Source organism: Microtus ochrogaster, unplaced genomic scaffold (assembly GCF_000317375.1).
Source record: "Microtus ochrogaster isolate Prairie Vole_2 unplaced genomic scaffold, MicOch1.0 UNK92, whole genome shotgun sequence".
In the NCBI taxonomy this organism is placed as follows: Eukaryota; Metazoa; Chordata; class Mammalia; order Rodentia; family Cricetidae; genus Microtus; species Microtus ochrogaster.
Genome location: NW_004949190.1, coordinates 650,912 through 668,855, shown reverse-complemented (window position 1 = coordinate 668,855; position 17,944 = coordinate 650,912). Strand labels below are relative to the sequence as shown.

General features: G+C 42.7%; 1 protein-coding gene across 11 annotated transcripts in view; it reads right to left on the bottom strand.

Annotated features, from left to right (window-relative positions):
- The window catches only part of Pak3 (p21 (RAC1) activated kinase 3), a 285,220-nt gene that overhangs the window by 114,200 nt on the left and 153,076 nt on the right, over nucleotides 1-17,944 (bottom strand). For 6 of the 11 annotated variants that reach the window (XM_026777961.1, XM_026777967.1, XM_013355112.2 and 3 more), the window contains exons 1-2: nucleotides 14,923-15,053; nucleotides 13,733-13,843 (exon numbers count right to left, since the gene is read on the bottom strand). The exons of 2 other annotated variants lie outside the window; for them this stretch is intronic. The gene's annotated coding sequence lies outside the window, so the exon portion shown is untranslated. Of the gene's footprint in view, nucleotides 1-13,393; nucleotides 13,502-13,732; nucleotides 13,844-13,974; nucleotides 13,994-14,922; nucleotides 15,054-17,944 lie in introns of those variants that run through there. 3 more of the 11 variants (XM_026777962.1, XM_026777963.1, XM_026777966.1) reach the window with 3 other exon arrangements.

Genomic DNA, 17,944 nt, shown 5'->3' with positions numbered 1-17,944 from the left:
AGAAGCCAAGGACAATGGCACTGGGTTTTGATCCTACTTCATGTTCTGGCTTTGTGGGAGCCTAGCCTGTTTGGATGCTCACCTTCCTAGACCTCGATGGAGGGGGGAGGAGCTTGGACTGCCCACAGGGCAAGGAACCCTGACTGCTCTTTGGACTGGAGAGGGAGAGGGAGGGAAAAGGGAGGAGGGGAGGAGGCGGAAATTTTTAATAAAAAAATTTAATAAAAAAAGAAAGATCTCATATTCCTTTCTATTTGGTTTGGTCCCTTCCTGCCTACAGAAAGATGTTTCAAGTAGTAGACTAGCACGATTTGCTTGCATTTCAGGACTAATACACAGGTGTCAATGTGGCAAATAGCTAATTGAAGACAGGAAGTTTTTTTAATTCCAGGTAGTAAAATTGAAAAAACTTTTGAAGTATGATATTATGATGTTATATCAAGGAATAAGAAACACAAGTAATACAGAAAAAGGAAGGGAGGAGGCAAGAGATTCCAGGAGAGATGGGCACCTATTTTGGAAATTGACCAGCTATAGTAGTGATGCTAGCTAGGCCTGCTTGGTGGGATATAGATACATCTTATAGTCCAAATGGAATCTCAATATATCCATCCCCAGAAAGTACAGAAGGACATAGGAGAACTCCTTGTTTTATAGCCATGTGTTTGTGTTGAATATTTCAATTAGAACTGTGTTTCAGTTTTTAGGTTTGTGAAATGAGGATAATTAACCAGCTTAGACAGTGGGAAATAAAATACTGAATTTGGCATGAAGCTCACACATCGGTTACACTGGCGTTCCTCTGCATGGCAATCACTGGTCTATCAGTAATAACTGTACTCTTAAGAATAACAAATTGTTCTCAAAGTTTTTGGCCAGTGGAACATTATTTTTGATGAATTTTAATGAAAATGCATCTAAATTTTACATTGGCTCTTTTGAGAAAGACAAAAATTCTAGAAAAAAACACTAGAAAATAGATCTCAAATGCATAGCAATAGGACAGAAACAGTGACCCATTGGAAATCTCAGTAAAAGTGAATCTAGAAATGTCTATGGAGAAGCAAGACAAATAAATGTGTAAGCATCTTGCCCTTGAAATCACAAGTATAAGAACAAGTTGAAGCAACTGCAATTCATGATAGAGAAAAGATATCTTTAGCTGTGTATCTTCTCAGTAGAGATAACATTAAAACAATAACAATGCAAGCATAGTTGTGACACATTGGTTTAGTTTGTGGAATTATTCCAAGAACAGCTATACATATGGACTCAAGATTTTATCTTGGAGGCCGTCAATATGAGGAAATGTGTAACTACAGAGAATGTGCATAGAGTAAGAGAAAAAAGAAGCCCTCTGAGGAGCACCAGTGTTGAAAACCTGGAAGAGGAGCCAGGGATCACAGAGAAAATTCAGGGATGTGAGTTGTATGAGGCCATAGAAATGAAAATGAGAATACTTCAAGTGGAATGTATTGATCATGATGCAAAGTTACAGATATGTCAGAAATGTTCCTTTCTATCCCCTGGCATTTCTACAGTGTTTATCTGACGTGTTCTCTTGTTATTTTCATATTAGAAGCAAATGCCCTAGTGCTCCCACACGTCCATGGATACACTTAGAAATATTTTGAGAATTATATCATTGTACAGTTTGTTGCAACTGGAGCAACATGAAAGAAACCACATATTATACCTCAGGAAGCATTCTTCTTGGTGGTAGATATTTCCAGTGCAGCTATTACTACTCTGTCCTGTTCTGAGGAATACTATAATGAAGCCACAGTGATAGCAGTCTTGCGCTGTCCTGGACATTTTCTCAGGTGCACAGTAGGTTTCAGCTAACAGATGAACCATGGCTCACATTTAGATATTTTTTTTTTTATCCCATACGAAGGAATAGTTTCTGTTCAAGTAGCTCCCATTTGGTAACTATAGCTGCATAATACTTTTCCATGTGAAAATGTAAATATCCATTCTCGCCTGAAGCCTGCTCAGCCCACACTGCTGGTAGTGATCTGCACTTTACTGGATCCTCCACAGCTACTTCTTTATGTGGAAAGGGGGGGCCTACCGCATCAGAAGCATGTAAGGATTCAGTATTCTATATGTGAATGGTGCTTCAAAATAATCAAAGCTATCCTGCTAATAAACAGTTTGCCATTTCTGCTGCGTAATTCACACACTATAAATACAATTACTACTATTTTCTGAGAGCTTATAATATCCTAGGTAATCTGCTAAAAGTTACAACGTTTACAACTTTACAACCTCCTGTCCATGTGACTCTGAAGCCTGTGTTCTGGTTTTTATTTTGTGTTCTTCTGAATGCACTGGATGATCAACCCTGGGATTGATGAATACCAAGCAAGCACCCTACCACCGAGGTCTGTCTCAAGTCCGAATGTTCTTAATTAGATCTCACTAGCCACAAAAAGTTTCAAATGGTTTGGTTTTTCTCAGCTAATCATTCTCTTTGCTTGGTCATGAATGTCCTTACAGTTTCAAAGTAAGTAAACTGTACTTCCACTGTGGTATTTGAGACCAAACCTTAGGAAAGAGAAAGTCCTCTGCCCACAAAAGAGACATTAATGTTGAGTCAGGAGCAGAAGTGTGCTAACTATCGACCCTACCAGCATTAAGAGGTTCTTCTATGTTCCCTCATCACTTTCCGTAAACATCAAATTAAGGTACTATTATTGAGGGATTGACAGATTTCTAAGAAGCATTTATATCACTGTATCATATGGACATGAATTGCAGGCACTGATGAAGGGGCATGATAAACATGCCCTAGTGGCACAGGGATCGAGGAAACTATAGGGTAGTCATATTTGTTCGATTGTCTCCTTGAGTAGGCATAACACTGACAGATTTTGGCTAAGCTCAAGTAAAACATTCAAAATATGTCAATTAAGCTCTGAGATAATCAGTCTGGCTAGAAAGGCTTTGGCTCCACACCATTTTTCTGCTGTCTGGGAGCTCTCTCTCTTTGATAGTGCCTTTCAAAGGCAGTGCAGAGATAATAATAGCATCTGTCATCCACATGTTTACTACTGGGAAAACATTGAACTATTTCCTTAAAGTATCTTATTTCATCTTCATAAGAAATCCATTTTACAGATAAGGACATTGAGTCTTAGGAGCAGAGTTAGTACTCAAATTAGGTTACACAGCTAGAAAGTGGCTAAACACGGATTCCAATGTTTGTCTTACTGACTCCTAAGGTGGTGCCTTCATTATAATAGAGAAACAGACTAGAAAGATTTTGAGGTCTAAACTGTCATGTAAATTCTGGAGTGGCAAACTTCTCCCTTAGGAATTCTCATGAGATTGATGTGAGTCCAGGCTGGAGCTTAGTTTCCCTACTTAGACCTTCTGCTCATCCCATAAATTGTATAAATTGCCTATGGTCAATTTCAGGTACCAACAATAAACGATCAAATAAATATAAAATTGCCAGACTGTTTCTTAAAAGCTGTCTCCGAAAGGAGGTGGTGGCTTAATCTTGATCAAGTACAATGTTTTCATTAAGGTTGGTAGCTATCTCTCTACTTTAGGCCCGGTGACACAGGGCTCTGTTACACAATCTTCTGGAAAGATGGCACAGCCCAGTATTGAGCAAGATGTCTATGAGAAAGTTGATTTTGGCAAGTGGCTTCTTTGAATCCTTTCTACAGTCCCCAACCATTTCTTGGCCTTTCAGTCCTTTGCAACCTGAAGAGCACTCGAAGACACAATAAAGATACCTCTGATGCCAAGTTTCAAGACCTCTGTCTTTTTAATGACTGCTTCATGGACTTAATCTTTTCTCACACAAAAGAAAAGAAATCACTCAAAGGCACAGTATGCGTCCTTCACCCATTTGAATCTCTCTCTGGGCCTGAAAACACAAAGAGCCAGATGATACTCTGATCTGACACACTATCGGAATTCTAAGATGAGGAAGATGGAGAGCCTAGATCTTACTGACAGATGCCTAGCTTCTCCTTTTAGTTCCTTAATTGGGTCACAGAAGTGGTTCTTCTAGGTTTAGCCTCCTGCCAGTAGGAATTTGTAAATGAAAAGTATGATGGAGTTACTGCTATCAAAGACATTTTCAACCTAATGATGGAATCAAAATTGAATGATGATCCTTCATGGCATGAAGAAGACATTATTTTACACACTCACTTGTGCTCTCCACCATATCAAGTGGTGATGTAAACATTATTTTACTTTCACTTTAGAAAGACTACAGTGGAGAAAGCCATGGGCCAAAAAGGTTACCGCGGGGGTGCACTTGTATTTGTAAATCTCCAGGTTCAAGTTCATCTTTCACTCGCTCACTCCTGGGATTGTGTTGCTTTTGACTCTCTTGGAAGAAATTCTGTAGTCTGTCTGGAGTGCAAGGAACTTCCATCAGTTTCTCTTTGCCTATGCCTACAGAGAAATCTCCTCTGGAGACTTGTTAGTAACAACTGTTGAAATTTCAGTGCGGTCTGCATACGTGTGAGCGCACTCACAGTAGAAATGTATTTTATCATCCAGCTAGCTCATTAACCTTTCCTTTTTCTTCTTTTTTTTTTAATGAAGCAGAGGTTGAGTTTAGTAAGATGTATTTTTTTTTTTTTGGTTTTTCGAGACAGGGTTTCTCTGTGGCTTTGGAGCCTATCCTGGAACTAGCTCTGTAGACCAGGCTGGTCTTGAACTCACAGAGATCCACCTGCCTCTGCCTCCCGAGTGCTGGGATTAAAGGCGTGCGCCACCATCGCCCGGCAGTAAGATGTATTTTTAACATACATTTTAAGTGCGAGTTAATCAAAAGAGGGTGATCAGGGAAAGAATAAAACCCAGTTATGAGTGTGGGTATGGGCTTCAAAAGAGAAAATTACTTTCTTTTCCTTTGTTGAATGCCATGTTCTGGGTTAACAAAGCATCAATGAGTGGGAGGTAGATATGGGATGCCTAAATGGAGCAGACCTGTTCTTTCCATGTGGATAACCAACAGGCAATTTTATGTCAGAAACATAAAACCATAGATGTGTTATTATTTGTGGCACAATCTTAAGGAAATAGATTGCTCTCTTACCCTCCCCCAAGGAGAGAAATGAGATACGTTAATCCCTCACCACTGTCACATGGGATTGGTTAATGTTCTCTTAGAGTATACATCATTAAGAAAGTGTGCAACTACAAAAATGGCAGTTTGCAAACACATATAAGACTTTCAGAAAATATATATGCAGGTACACATAAGTGTGGATCACTACCAGCATATGTGAATCAATGTAGATAGATGTAAGTCAAGGTGCTCATCTTGGAGAGGGAATACAGGTTAGTGCTAATATGAAGATATATATTGGCAATGTACCCATGCAAGAAGCTGAAGGTATGGTGTAGTTTTACAGAAATTCTGTGACTTCTCAGGCATATGGATCAATATGAGTAAGTGTCCAGTCAATGTGAGAATGTGGTAGGATGAATACCTGAATGAGTGTAAACACCAATAAAGCCTGTCATGCATGGTGTTAGCAGCCACTTGTGTGAGTATAGACATGCATCTATGTGAATTAATTACTGCAATAGAAATAATTTACCCAATTGTGGTGCGTACCAATAAGATGCATATTAGTGACTTGAAACGCAGTGCATGTCACTACGTGTACACTGGTATAAATGTATGTAATAATGTGAGTGGGGTCTATCCAGATGAGACTAGTAGAATGGAAATGTATACAAATGCCAGTGTGTGTGGTAAGTATAACAGTGTTTGTGCTAAAATGTGCGGTGTTCTGAATTGGGATTGGCATGCAAGATGGTATACATGTAAGAATGTAAGGGAGGGGTTTTATGTGTCCCTAAGAATGAATGGCAATGTCTAATTTGGAGTGTGTGGTTCCGAAAGTAAAAGTGAAGATCTGAAAATACATAGTGTCAGTATGTGAATGAACATGACTGTTCATTAAGTGTGACTGTGTTTATGAATTTTGTATGAGTAATGAATTAGAATATGTGTATGCCAATGTGTGTCTGTGGGAGCATATTTGTACATTAGTGACTTCATAAAGGGAAAAAATGATGACATCAAGTGAAATGGCTGTGTTTATTAAATGAATTTGTGTATAATTGTATTTCAGGTCATGTGTGTGTCTGAAGGTATAGTATTGAGCTGGATAACTAGATGTCAGTGTGAAAAGAGAGGGTAAGAGTGATGATGTGTGTCAAAATGCCTGCGTCCGTGTCTAATAGGATTCTCTATGAACATGATGAGGAGGGATGGAGGATGGATTTGGGGCTGTGCATGTGAGCAAAAGCATAACTACCAGCACAATAGTGCAGGGAAGAGAGTGCAATAGTTCAAAAATACACAAGAGGGAGCCGACGAGCTATCGTCCATATTGTTATCATCTGTACACATGAATTAGATGAGGATGTGTGTACACCTGGGTGTCACTGAGTTGTGTGTGGCTGTGGTAAGTGATAATATCAGTGCAAACATATCACACTTTGTGAAACTGATGTGTTGTATATGTCTGTGAATGGGAAGAGAAGTTTGACTTGGGCAAAGGGGAAGTGAGGGTATGCCTGGCCATAGAGGGTTTGATTACATAGGTGTGTTAGTGGGTATGAGTGATTATATCCTCTATACTGCAAGTGAATATAAAAGTGTGCAAAAACGTTAAGAAAGGGTACAAAGGCGTGAGTGGGTCAGAGCATTTGAGTGGGGTATAAGGTGTATGTGTCTCATAATGAAAATATGAATACATGAATATGGGTATTCAGCTGTGTATATGATTTGCAGTATGGTTATATGTGAGAGTGAGGAGGTGAGAACGATACATAAAGGTGAGCCTGGGGGACAAAAGGGACTGGGTGAGTATGAATAACACTGAAGGCTAGGAAACTCACCAGGAAATGTCTTTCCTCCCGAAACAACAGTGCTGTTCTAGTTCTAAGCATGTTACTGAGCCCCTCTAAACCTCTATCTTGGCACTGATAAAAATAACTAACCCAAGCTAATATCACTTGTATATTCAGAAACAGAAATGGGAGCATGAGCTAGTTGAGAAAACACTTACCTTGCAGTGTTAATGCTGGAGCAAAGGGTATCATCTATCTAAAGTGCTTAGCTTGGAGTTGGTAACAGTAGGCAGTATATAAAATTTATTATGGTAGCTGTCACAGAAAACCCAGGAGACATCCCCAGGCACACTTCTTATTTTCGTCAGTCCTAATTACCTTCTGTCAAAGTCTACAGAGGATCTCGGACGAGACCATCTCCAGAAAGTTGAATGCATCAGAATGGGCAAAGCTGTAATTTCATACCTTCAGTTCGACAGCCGAAACTCTGGTGCTTTCCTTTAATGAGAAGGCATCACACAAACACCTGCTGCTGAGATGCAGTCTTGCCATCGTCTAGGCCCAAGGTATGCTCAGAGTGAAAGAGAGTTGGGTTGCATATTCTTTGTCCTGTTGAAATTCTTTGGAGGGAGTTGTTGACTTGGGCAACAGTAGAGATGCTAAGCAGCTGACAAAGAGGCAGACAGTGAACCAGACAGAGAGACTCAGGGACAAGAAGTCATTAATAGGCAACAAGGCTGCAGGGTCTAACATAGAAGGGCAGATGGAAAAGGCGACAGAGGAAGCTACTGTGGCTGTCTGAGAGGCAGACGGAGAGAAGGGCTGGTGACAGGCAGGTGCAGTGAAAGAAAGACAGGTCTAATGTGCAAAGCTGCTGGGGAACTGGTGGTCACTTGTCAAGCATGGTAAAGACGTGTAAAACTACAGGCGTGCCCTTGATAATGCAGTTTATCTGATCAGAGAAATGCTCCAGAAACTCTTCAAGAATGATTTATGATGAGAGAAAAGCAATGCATGCCACAAACTCATGCCAGAGAGCTGGGAGAGGGAGCATGCTTTTGCTGCCTTGTTAGGTGGGAAGGTAGAAAGAAGGTGCCACAAGATTTTAGCTGAGCCTGCCAGTCCCAGAAGCAAGGAAGAGTGGGTTAGGAATACATTTGAATACGAAACGAAATTAAGATTATGGGGCAGTGGAAACCACAGAAACTGATTGGAGGGTTTGTGACATGTGGCTGAAATGCCACTGAGATATCAGGAAAGAAGAAAAAGAAATGACAGCTTGACGGGAAGCGTTTTCTGTGTTGCACCGATGCTCTTAGATGGTGCTTGACATTTGCAAAGGACTAGGCAATGACTCCTAACCGTGTTTCTCCTCCCCACCTCAGAATGTAGGTCAAGGCTGTCATTTCAATATTAGAGATGAAAACCAAGAGACAAGGGACAGCTATAACAGACTGCACAGCCCAGAAAGTAGGGTTATGTCCTCGGGCCTAACTGGTGGGTCCTGAGCTCAGAAAAAAGGCAACATTTATCTGGGATTCAAATATCCCTCACTGCACGCCCTAAAATCCTTCACTCACCTCACACAGTCACCACCACAGGGTCTCAACCCAGGTGAGTGTCGCTCGTGAGAAGGGGCTGTGCTGGCTTCAGCTCTGACTGACTCTGTACTGTGCACACCAGCTCCCAGGAGACGCCAGGGCTTAGTGGGTTTCTCTTTCTTGGGGGACTATACTGAGAAAAGCACTTTTGGGGAGAAAGAATCCTTTCTACACCGGTTACTACCCCCTCATCCTATCCCCCGTCCCCATATATGTTACACACACAGAGAGAGACACATACACAAACACAGAGAGAGTGGGATATTTCAGAAAATCATTTAAGAAGACTAGTGAATCAGAGAGGTGAGAAGTGTGAACACATATTTTTCTGGAGGATTTTGGAAAAGGTACTGAACTGAGGGTTGAGAGATGGGAGGACAGATTAATAATCAATGCTTGCTCTCTCACCCTGCTGGACCTTCTCACTTCTTGTCAGCTATAAAAGCTTCCTTAGTCCTTGTGGACAAGTGTTAGGGGAGCTAAGTCAAATAAGATGCATGTGAAGAATCTACATGACTTTCAGAATCAGGGGTAAATTTGTATACTTATCAGAGATGGCACAGTCTGACTTACAGAGGTAACACCCACTTGAGAAAATCTGTGTTGCCTGGCACAAAGTACCACTATGATTCCGTACCTTCATCACTCGATCCTGAGTCTCTACCCCCATTTCCACCCCTTTGCTCACCAACCTCTTTCTTTGGGTGGGTATCTGGAGAGAGAGAGTCGCTTAGGCAAGAACACTCTGAGTTTCTTTTTGCCTCACACCTGTGGAGGTTCTAAACCGCTGATGATCTTAACTGAATCCTCTAGCCCGTCTTAATCAAAGAAATGCCTCCCCACAGCTTTTGCCAAATTTCCCCAAGAGGATATAAACTATTTGTTTTATTTTGATGACTATTTACCTTGCTTGCCCCCACAGAGCTTTCTATATCTAATTGTGATAGAAACCTGATTCTCTCTTTCCTCCTCTCCTCCCTCCTCCCCTATCTCATCCTGGAAATGGTAACCAGAACCATGGTGTCTTGCATGCTAATCAGTCACTCTACCATCCAGTTATTCCTTCTGCCAGAGACAGGGTCCCTTTAAACTCTCAACTTCTGCATTTTCCAATCACTTGAGGCTCCCCAGGGAAAGGCTGATTTTAGGACTCCAAGCTCTGCAACCTCTATGTACTTCTCACAAACACCCCATCCCACAACCACATTGACCCTGCAAAGAAAGCAGCAACTGCATGCAAATTCAAATAGAGCATGATCGAGGCTAGCGCTCCGTTATTAGAGGACAATAGAATAGGGAGCTCTAACCCAATGAAATACATTGATGGGTATTTAAAGAAAAAGCAAAATTGAAGTCTTGGGAAGCCAAGAAAAGTCCCATGATCTCCAATTCCACCTCTTAGGCACAAGGGATATGCCATGCCCTGGGCTTGCCTCTTCCTCTGGTACAGATTCCAGATCATAATTGTCCCCTAGAATCTGTAGCATCCATGTGTATTCCCTTAGTAGCTATCTAAATCCCTCCCACTACATGACTGAGTGATGCCGCCCCCTCCCTCTCTGCAGGAACTCACTTTGCAAGAAGGTGAAGAGAGGTGGGGTGGTAAGAACTGTCAGAACTCCAGAAGGGGCAAGGTTTGAGGAGGGTCGGTTGTGTGTATGTGTGTGCGTGCGCATGCGTGTGTTTGTGTGTGTGCATGCGCATTAGCCTGTTCTAACCAAAATTTCTCATGTTTCTAAGTTTTCCTTCAGTATGCTTCACTTTTCCCACATACCTTCATGTGGAACATCAAACAGTAACTTCATGGCAGTTTGCCTTGAACCCACCAATGGTGTATCTTGAGCCAGCACAGAAGCAATTCCCTTGCATACTGGAAGTATATTATGGGTCATGTATATCTGTGCTATTCCTTGTAGTCTGTTATAATATGTGTATGTGTATATGATTTGTTACATCTATACTATGTTGTATTTGTCCTGAACTTGCATAGAGTTATATGTGCAGTGCTGTGTTTATATCATGTCATGTACATTTATCTTGTCAGTATGCTATGGTATATGCACTATATTTCTGTAATGTGTTACATATGATTATATCTCTACCATGAATGCTACATGCACGTACACATGTCTAATTTGTAGTGTGCAGCATGTATGTCTATGCCATGTCATATACATCTTTACTGAGTGGTGAGTGTTGCATAGCTGTAGTATACGGTGCATTTACACAGCCTTTGCTTTCTTCCTGTAGCTCAGTCTCTTGTTGAAAGCTGAGCAGATATGAATGCATACATCTTATACATACCTAACTTCTCTTTCCTTACTGCATTTTAGCTTTATTCCCCCTAGAATCTCTGTCTGAGGACTAAAACTATCACCTTGGGGTGGAGATCAAGGGAATTTGTGACAATTGTGCCCTCTTTCACAGAACCATTCATGGCAAACGTCTTATGCAGCGTTAAAGATTTCTGGGGAAAGCTCCTGGATCCTTCTTCAGGCCCAAAGAAGATAAAGTGCAAGGGAGAAGAGAGTGATGCCCCTCTCTCTAAATCTGCTCATACTGGAGAAGAATGCTATGAAGGGAGCCTCCTTCAATCTTTATAGAAGGAGTGTGCCTTTGCTTGCCAGGCTTGTTAAGAGCTGCTTCAGAGTACTGGTTTCCAGGCTGGATCGTGGGATCGCAATGGGAAGCTGAGAAAATGTGCCTCAAGTATAGTCACTAGGGGGCGATATTGTGCTGTCAGAGACAGTGGTCTGTTTAGGGTGCAGAATTCCAAATACTTCGCATGGTTCTGCTAGAGATGAGGGAAAAGAAGCTGCCTTGTGCCAAGCCAGCCCCCCCCCCCTTTTATAATTATCTTCACCACAAAACCTTTCTGTTTTGGGACTGCATTCAGTAGTTAAAATAGTAGAGAGTCTCAGTGCCCCGCTTTGATCTGGCTATAAAAACTACCACACAGAGCTTTTCCCGGGCTTATAGGTAACCCAGAAAATACAGATTTGGGCTTCTCCTTCTCTGCACGCTCCCCATTCACATGAAATAAAAGTGAAGCCATGTGGCTAAAAGATGAAACGTGTGGGTATCTCTTTTGCATTGGCTTTTCCTAAACTGGAGAGCATACAAAACGGAAACTGCTAAAGACGGGCTATTTTCTTTTGTTGCAGGAGGGCTTGTGCTTTAGTGGCTATCTTAACTATCAAGTACAAAATGGTCCACGTCGTAATGTTCCCACCAGATTAGAGAACACCCAGTCTAATTCCGTCATTTGGAGGTCAAGGAAACGGGCACCGAGTACCACACGCATTCAGCCTGATTTCTGATTTCCGAGGTTCATGCTGTCCCAGCTTCCACCCTGCCCACCCCACAAAAAGATTTTTTTCCCTCTAGATCTACCCCCTTCTAACCCACAGAAAACCTTGCCTCCCCCATCAGCTCTGCGAGCTTCTGAACCAACCACTTCATGATCCGGCCTCTCTGTGAAAATATGTTGGAGATGACTCTTTTTTCCATCAGGAAATTGATCATTTCTTCTTGGTTTTCAAGGTCCACTTCCCTTATTTTGCTTCCCACCCCGAGTCCCATCTGGAGCTGCACCGTTTTACCCCCTCTTTGCATCCCCTGGGTGCAGCACAGATTGTTCCAACGTGCATATAATTGACCGAATGTGCAAATCAGACACGGATCTATTGCATTGATTAACATTTCCAATTAAACTCCCGGTTAGGCTGTGAGTATTAGTGACTCAAGTCATCACAAGCAAATGCTTGTACCTTCTATGCTGCAGAGTGCAGTAGGCAGTGCCGCATTTCTGAGGAGAAATGGAAACACACTGACGTGGAGGTTCACTTAGTTCTGGTACTGCTGAATCAGACTGTAAATGTATGCTTGTTGATCCAAGGCTTGGGCTTCACACCTGATATGGAGGACTTGGGTCCTCCATACCCCTACAGTTACCTTTCCGCCCCCTGCTGGCAAAGCTATTTAGTGGGGATTTGGCCTGGAAGTCTATCCTGGCCCTGCAAAAGGAACTGCCTAGCTTCTGACAGGTGTGGTTGTGGATGTGAGTGGGGTCGGGGAAAGGTGCCCAGCTAAGACTTAAGCTGTGCTCCAGAAGCCTGGAAAGCCACACTTACCTTCCAGGGTAACAGTTTTCTGCTGTCCTTAGTGGACACAAGGTTCCCCCCATCCCGCCTCCCCCTCCCCCCTCAGGGATTCTCTTTTGACTCAAACCTGGGTCTAATTCACCCATATAAAGCAGTCAGACTCCAGTCTCGGGTTATAGCTCCCCTGTTCTCCTCTCTAGCCTTCACCCACCCCTAGTCCCTTCCCTTTATCTAAAAGGAAATAACTGATTTTTTTTTATACCGCTGCTCATCAAGTTTCTTATCATTCCTTCGGTTAAAGTTTCTGGTTCCTAAAAAGGGGTTATACAGCTGGGAATGCTATTGATTCCCTAAACTGCTAGAAGCCCCAAAGAATCCTTGATTGAGTCACTGCTGTCTTGACTACCAAAACTTTTCTGTTACCATGTCACCAGGGAAACCGGGACTCCTGGGCTCTTAGGAAGATACTGGTCTTTCTGCATCCTCTATAGCGCTCTCCTACCCAAACCATTAGCTCCAGCCTATTCAGTCTGATTACTAGATCTTATTTCTTCCATGTTCGTAATTCACTTTGACTTGGTACTTAGTCTGACTTCACAATAGCAGAATCTCTCTGCCAGCAAACCCCTTCCACTCTGCAGCCATTTCCCGTTTCTCTCATCAAATCTACTACCCAGTCTTCTCCAAACGCAGAGCAAATTCGTCTGCTCTGTACGCCACTTTCACGTTTGAACGGGGAAAAAAAATTAACCACCCACCCACCCAACCAACTAACAAGTAAACCCATAACCTGTAGGAATGATCAGGATGTTCATGCATGTCGTGGCCCTTTGCTTGTGCTCTTACCACAACTTGTCCGCTGGAAGACTTAAAGAACGAGCCTCTTCACATCCGGGGTCTCTCTGGATTCTTGATTACCAGCAGTCAGCTTTAGCCCAGCACACCTCCCAGACTCTTTTCATGTTGTGTGTTGCGTGGACACAGAGGAGTACGACATTTGTATCCCGAAAAAAAAGAGGGCTAGTTGGCTCTCTTCCCAGGTGCCAGCCTATTAATCACCCATTACTTCCATTACCACGGTGAGCCCCTTTACCCAAAGGTGCCCCTGATTGGAAGCTCAAGTGCCAAATCACACATCATGCCCAATTATAATTTTACAAATGGCCCACTGAAAACCTCACTGACCTTTTAGACTTGGCTTATTCCAGAACAGGGCCACAGTGCTATCGCCAACAGGAATGCACCTCCTTCTGTTCCAACACCTCAGACAACCATACAGTTGGCCTGGATTTGAGTCTGAAAAAACCATGTGGTGAGGGGAGCAAAACTAACATGGCTAAGGGCTTCCCTGGGGAAAGCCATCTTTTTTTCAAAATATAGTATACTGCAACCACCCCCATCATGCTTCCCAAAGCCAAGCCACTCACCTTTCTCTCTGCTTCTACGGCCCATACAGCCCAGAAACCTCAAGTCTATAGTCTGGAATGGATTATGGGAGATGGGACCAAAAAACAAACTAACAAAATCCAATGGAGCCCCCCAGTTCCCTCCTTGGGGAAGAACCACCTACAACCCCCGCCCAACCCTCACCCTGCCCTCAACCACCACCTAAGGAAAGGAAAAGCCTGCCAGAGCCAAAATCTAAAATGTTCTGTTCACTCAGAAGTATGCCAATTACAAACTGAGGGCAGTGTCTCCTCGGAGCCAAAAGGGACACGAAAGGGAGGAAGCAGTAAACCCAATGACCCTACTCCCCAGACAAAGACAGGGGCCAACAGGGGACGCCAGGCTTTTCTAAGGACCTTATTGAATTCATTCAGTCCCCACAGAAAAAGAAGAAAAAAGGAGTCCTCCTGTTATTACCATCCCCCCATGTGAACAGGGGAGGGGGATAAAGAAAAAAAAATAAAAGAAAGGAAGGCTCTTTTTAAGAAAATTGGTACTTTTATGTTTCAGTTGGGTAGTTCTGATGCGGACTTGGCCAGATTGCGGCCACACCCCCTCCCCTTCTCTAGAGGGCTGCTGTCAACACTGTGGCTGGGATGGGGGTATATGGTAGGAGAATTACAGTCTGACACAGCTTTCAGGGCGGATTTTGCCCCACGCGGCCCAAGCCCCAATAAACTAATCCTGGGTTTAGCCAAGGGAAGAAGCCTGGTTCCTTGAGGACCAGCCCGGACACACCCACTCATCTGCCTAGGCAAACCCCATCAAGCGCTGGGAGCTGGGTCCCACAGCTTGGGCACGGTTGCCATGTAAGAGAGTCAAAGCTGGGGCGCATCAGGAGCAGGAGGGTGACACAGAAAGGAACGTCTGCCCAGGAGCCTCCCCAACCCCGAGCTAACCCCGTACAGTACAGAAGTCACAAGATTTACCTGCCAAGGATCCAGCCACCCTGCCAAGACCTTTCCAGTACCTCCAAGCACGCTGACAGTTGGGCTGGGGAGCTGCAGCCCAACGGCCGCAGCCGCAGCCCCGGGCCCAGCCGGCTCCCCCACCCCCACCCCACGGCTCTTCTCTCGCCCAGTGCGCTCACTCCCAGAGGGGAAAAGCTGCAGCCCCCAGTGTAAGACCCCAGACTGTTTGCAGCCACAGCTGCCCGCCTGCTACAGAACCCCTCTGCTCAGCAACCGCTCCCTAGCTCTTCTTTGCTATGACGTCACCTGGGCTCTGCACCGTACCTAGGCCAATCAGATGGTGAGCATGAAAGTAAAATCGCCCTGAGTGGGCTACTGGGGACCAATCTTTTGTTTCCAGGCAGGAAGCGCCCTAGGAGGGGGGAGAAAGTGAAAGGGGGAGAACGGAGAGGGAAAGGAGATGGAAACTTCTACACTGTCGGGATTGTCTAAAGAGGAAGGTGGAGCCATCGAGAAAGAGGCACCAGGCAAGAGTGGGGAGGGGACGTTTCATGCATCTTTCTTGCTTGCCAGCCTTAAGAACACTAGACTTTGAGATAAATTTCCTGGCCAGGGAATCCATCGACAGGAGCAGGCTTTCTGGAGGAAATGGTTTGGATTTGGGACACCACCTGTCAGCCTAGTAGGTGACATAGAAAACTAAGAAGGAGAGATGTGGAGGTGAAATTAGACAGGGAAAATAGTTTTCTACACATGGGAGGTACGTTTCAAAACAGGTGGCATTATACAAAAGAAATAATTCTTTTACTTCCAGTTGAGTGCGTTGATTTCACATCGCTCCCCTTGTTCACGTTTTCCCTAACATCTTTAACGATTTCTCTCATCTTTACCAGAAGGTTCAGATTTTGACAGGTGTCCTAAATCGTTTCAAATCTACCTTCACAAATCTTCACTTCCTACTCCCAAATCCACCCTTCTTAAAATTTTGGCAGATTATATAAAGTATCTCTGCAATGAGACAACAGACTGCTCAATACTCTGTATGTTCGAGTTATGACGATGTAAAATATGCCTCCCAAACACAGAAGGAGGAGAGGGCAAAATCTGAATGATTAGGTTAAAGTGGTGGGGTTTAGAGGCATTTTCTTTTCTGCTTTTGAACTTCTTTTAAAAAATAAAGGTAAATATATTTTCACAAAAAATGAAAGGCCAGAATGAAGGATAACTATACCCAATGTTCTTTTGATTTGATTTTCTCAACACTGCATGAGAACCTCATTCCTTCACAATGACAAAACAATACATTTTAACACCAAGAATTACTTTTCATGTTTTTCCCACATCCTCTGAGGAAGAATCACACAAACGATCTCTGGATTAACCAGAGACAACCCTAGAAAGGTGTGTGTGTTGGGGGCGGAGTTATTGATTTATTTTGTCTAAGATCAGGCACTAAAAGAACAATGACTAACCTACGACAAAATAGGGAAGACTAAGATGGGGACTCAGTAATTTACACCAGGATGGTGTTGCCGCATTTTCCTTCAATAATAATATGTATGTATGCGTACGTAAGTATTCTATGAAGACTGTAGAAAGAAGTAGAGCAGGAATATGTATCTAAATCTGAGTACACAGCCCATGGATTTTCTAATATGCTGAAGTGAATGCTTAATAAAAATTAAGCAGGCATTAATGGCTGTGGAAATATGCACTGAATTTATAAGGAAAAACTACACAAGGCAAGTGCTGTTTAAAAATGGAGTGTTATAAAATAGCTTCTAAAACACATCCTGGTGGTTGCCTTCCAATGCAACACACTCTCTCTCGTTCTTGCTTGATAGATTGAAATCAGGATGCTTCTGCTTACAATGACTTTACAGATACCTTTGTAATTAACTTTGGGGTTAAAAAAGTAACTACATCACATTGATTTTTTTATACATAATGGTGGAGGTAATCTAAAAAATACTGATCTAAATGTCATTTGCTTAATGGTAACGCATCTTATTGTAAATTGCTTTTATTTGGGTTACTTTAAACCCAAATACTTAAAAAAAAAAAAGAAGAAGCATAACTGGATTTTCCTGGTAATGATTCAGCTATGGTTTCTGGGGTATTGATTTCAATTGTAATTAAAAGGTATTTGATTTCACTCTAATCCCCACATATACCTCAGGTATAACTTGGAGCTATTTATATAGTCACTTTACATGGTTATTTAAACGTTTCATGTGTGTATTTATTCTTTCCCCAGTGATTTCCTCACCCTTTTTGTGTGTGAGCTCGTGCGTGCACGCGCGTGTACATGTGTGTGTAAATGGGGGGGGGGCAAAATCCTTTTAGGTACTTGACAAACTGAAGCACAGTAATGTCATTCAAACAAGACTCTACACCCAGCATGAAAGACTTGGGCCCCTGTGTAAAAAGGTATTAACCTGTGTTATTCTTGATACCCAAAGATAGTCTTTGTTACCAGTGTGGCTTATTCTCCAAGAATATAGAGGAAGGAAAGGACTTTAAACTATACAAGCAAACCCTGTCTCGAAAAAAAACAAAAAAAAAACTATACAAGCTTAATATTTTATCTGTGTGCAACTTTTCCTTCCAAATTCCCACTATCTGTTCCTTCCTTGCTTGGATATTCTCTGGCTCAAAAATACAACCTTGAGAACCATTAGAATTTGTATCATGTTTCTCAGATTACAAACCTCCTTTGTATCTCACCATCTTTTCAGAGCTTTTTGATTTATTTTTTTTTTAAAAAAATTGACCTACTAGCTCCAGTTCCCTCTCCCCGTCCTTTACCCAGCCCCAACTATCCCCTTTCCATCCCCATTCACTTCTCAGATCATTCAATGACCACAATAACCGCAACAGTTCACTTCAGCAAGCATTATGATCTGAATGTCATAGAATGAACAGTAAAATCCTAGGGCTTTGAGGTCACTAGGGCACTGACTTCCAGGTCCTTTCGATCACAGTATAAGGCAATTTGAGAGCATGATGGGAATGGAGGACATGGAGTGTTTATTTTTTT